Source organism: Manacus vitellinus, unplaced genomic scaffold, assembly GCF_001715985.3.
Source record: "Manacus vitellinus isolate BGI_N305 unplaced genomic scaffold, ASM171598v3 scaffold_17_pilon, whole genome shotgun sequence".
In the NCBI taxonomy this organism is placed as follows: Eukaryota; Metazoa; Chordata; class Aves; order Passeriformes; family Pipridae; genus Manacus; species Manacus vitellinus.
The window spans coordinates 11,479,263-11,483,055 of NW_021939256.1; the positions used below are offsets into that span (position 1 = coordinate 11,479,263).

The 3,793-nt window shown below is 41.2% G+C and overlaps 1 long non-coding RNA gene across 1 annotated transcript; it reads right to left on the minus strand.

Moving 5' to 3' along the window:
* Positions 1-394: 394 nt before the first annotated feature.
* LOC115307332 lies at positions 395-3,576 on the minus strand. The gene is made up of 3 exons (XR_003915665.1): positions 3,562-3,576; positions 2,017-2,072; positions 395-423 (listed from the first exon to the last, which is right to left on the minus strand). It is a non-coding gene; the product is annotated as an uncharacterized LOC115307332 (long non-coding RNA).
* Between the last annotated feature and the right edge of the window lie 217 nt (positions 3,577-3,793).

Sequence of the window (3,793 nt, forward strand, 5' to 3'; positions counted from 1 at the left end):
GAACCATGTTTAATTTATTGAATTGTTTCATTTGTCACAACCACAAGGGTGCTGTAAAGCTTGAAATGTATTATGTCACTAAGAAAGGCATGATCAGAGAGGGCAAACTGTCCTGCCATTACTGTCATTACTACAGCCATTAAGAAGCATGGTCAGAGTTTTAATTATTCCCCTAATCATTGCATCATATCTTGTTTGGGTTATGGTAAAATGTTTTACGGGCTGGTCACCATTCCAAAAAGTGACAGAAATTAATCAACAGCTGTTTCACTGTGGTCTGGAGAAGCTGACCCTAAGGTAGACAAATCCCAAATCACCTCTCCATCAACACGTGTGGCTGCTGAACTGTACAGCTTTGATTCCCCATGTGCTGGTAGGAGAGGTGGGCTTGACACCGCTGGCATTACTAGAAGAGTCCTCTACCTGGAAAAGACACATAATAAACATACACAAAAGATAAACACATAATCCCAGCGTATGCCTTTTGTCCTGTGCCCACCAGGGACTGGGGATGCAACAGGAAGAGGAGCCAAAGAAAAGGCTAGTTTTCTTGAGGACACTGCTGAAAAGCTGAAGATGAGACCATATTGTTTTCAGACAGCAGCTTTCCAGAGGGAGTCAGCATGGGTTTTATCTGGCCAACTGCCTCAAAATGAGTCGCTCTAAATCAGTCCCCTGGAATCCAGGCAATGTAAACCTTTCCTGTCCCCAGCACATGCCAGCATTCACAGCTGCTGAGATGTGGGCATGCTCCTGCATCCCAAAAATAAATTGTGATCATAGCCGATATACCCAGCCCTGCACCCAAGGCTGCAACTGTCTTAGAGGCCAGCTGTGGAAAATGTAAGGCACTTGGATGATTAGGAAGTGCTGGCTATAGAAGGGAAGAGAACACGGCAAAACACTTTTCATAATTTGTGAGTTGAGAAGCCAGGAAGACAATAGATACAAGTTAAGACATGGAAAGGGCTGAGATGGATGGAATGAAATGTTTTTGGAGGGCAGAAAGCACAGATGAATTGAGCTATCTCCAAACCGTTGCCCATGTCTTCTCTGGTTGGCTTTGATGGGGCTACACTGGAGTACACCACCCAGAGGTTCTGACTCATGAAGTCAGGTGGATTGAGAACTTTTGTGTGATAATCTCTTAGTCCTTATGAAAGCCAAGAGAATAATGGGAGAGTGGCACTCTACTGAAGCCAGGCAAAGTGCCAGATAGTATAGAATGCCCACTGGGGTGTCCCCTCACCTCTAATATGATGGGTGGTTTAGTGACTTTGATTGCTGAGTCACTGGATCTTAGGAAAAAATAAGAACTGATGAATAGTGAGTTCAAATTGACACTACTGAAATGATGAATTCCTTTGTATCTTGAGGAACACTTCAATTGCAGAAAAAAGAAATCATGCCAAGAGCTCATTATTTAGCCCTGTCTGTCCTTTGATCCGGAGAGATGAGATGATTGCTAGACTCCCATTTTATACTGGAAAGGGCTGAGGCTGCTCAGCACCTTGCAGAGGCAGATCCTGGAGCTATTTACGAGGAAAATTTGCACGTAGTGATGATCTTAACCACCAGCTGAAAGAACACTGCAATCTGCCAAAGTCCCAAATGCATCAGCTAAAAGTAGTAGTAAAAGGAGATTATTTGCTGCTACTGACTGTGTTTAAATACTGGGTTCTCCAAGTGAAAAGAAATCTGCATAAAATATAGCTTATAAAAAATATTATATCCTACAGCAACAGACTAGACACCTTTTGTGAAAGACAAATGGTTTAATTATAAACTGATGCTGTTAAGAATACATTCTCCTATCATTATAACTGTGATTTTTGGAGCTGAAGTTTGTGATTATTCTTTTTAATTTTCATTTTGGGTGGAAGATAGCACTGTTTAGAGAGGAAACAGGACAGAAATGAGGGCAAGAAATTTAAGAGAAGACATCACACAGCAACTTCCCTCTTCCTACCAGTCATAATATAATTAAGAAATAGCTCCATTACACTCACTGTTCACCTTTCAGAGCTGGGGATGAGAGTTACACGGACAAGACCACAGGAAACTTTATTTCCCTATAAAGTAAAGAAAATGACAGGGCAGGTTGCAAAATGCTGACATAAGCAGTAACTTGCTGCTCATAAAAAAAAGACATGGTCAAACTGCATTGGATAGAGATCATCGAGGAGGTGATTAATCAGATTATGAACTGCCTGAAATCTAAAGGCCATGGTCTGATGATGTGCCCCCTTTCACGTGTCCTGTTGTCTGACTTCTTCCAGGCCCATTGTCTAATCACATAAAGTATGTGGTTGTTTTTTCCCCCCACACCTAGACTGTATAATGGGCAACCAGTAAAAACTTCCTGAGAAAATAAACCAAATTCTCCATTTCCAAATGGCATAAGAATGATTAAACATAACTGAGGATCCTGAGAAAAGAATTTAATTTTGCTGCATATGCTTGAACCCATACTCAGTTTAAAACATGACTTTTAACTGCAAAAGTAAACTTTAAAATAATTTTAAGTGCGAAGTCTGACATCCTAATATTCTATGGACCAAGGGGCTGTGTCACTTAAGATGTGGTGTGCAAAGTTACTTATATATTTGGAAATCAAATTTAGATCAGAAAAATGCAGCTACTCACAAGGATTCCTCAAAATAATAAGATAATTACTCTGAGAAAGAAGATTCTGGCAGAGCCATTACCATTTTCTATCCCCTAATAAAAGGACTCTTTAGTGCTCAGCTGTGTTGCTCGTCCCAGTGTGACTAGGTCAGTCCCCATCAAATGTAACTTACCTCTTTCCTCAGGCCCCATTTTTGATTAACTTACTGAGGTTTGGCTACACATTTGTTTTTTCTTTGGAATGTTAAGAATCCTGAACTTATCACAGCCAGCATCATAACAGGCAGATAGGAACCGATTTGGTGAAAGAAAGGCTAGCCTCTTGCACCCCTGGGTGTGCTTGGAGGATGCACAGCTTCTCCAGGCTCCTAATGACCTCACAAACAGGGCTTGTAATGAGGTTCCTGCATGAGGGACTCATTCACTGAAACACCTTAGCACCTGAGGAAAACAAGTCAGGTTGAACAGCTCTGTCTGACATAAAGAGACAGAATAAAGAGGGCACCACTGCGTGTACATGACATGGTGTCTGGGCTGAAATGCCCACAGCAGGAGGTGTACTGTGAGTCTTATGTTCACAGGTGGCTTAGGATTATATCACCATAAACTATTATGGCTTTGTTTTTTACAGTTCTGACAAATATAGCTATGAGTACTCAGGACAACAAGGCTCATTGAGTTTTTCTGCACTTGTATATCATAGATGTTCATCTCTGAAATGCTGAAAGATTATTCATTTTCTTATAGACCATCTGCAACATCCTAGAACAAACGCAAAAGCCTTTTAGTTAAAACCTAAAATTAAAGTTCATATTCTGCAAGAGGCAGAACAAAGAAGACCCTGATCATGGGATTGAATTTCTAGCACAGATGCTCATCTTGACTTAATTTCAGGAGGCTTTGAGTGCACCATGCAATTAGGCAAACTCTTACCCAACACATCCCAGCACTGGAGCTCTAGTGACTTGTGTCAGATGCCGATGATGCTCTAACCCTGCAGCTCAGCAGCCTCCTGCAAACAACAAAAATTCATGCCACTTTTCTGGTTCTCCCTACTGTAGTTTTAGACAAGATAAATTTTGAAGCAGACAACTAAATAGCACCATTTCATTCTTGCTCTAGATCTGGTAGCCACCCTTTGCTTATTTGCTAGGCAGATGAAGTC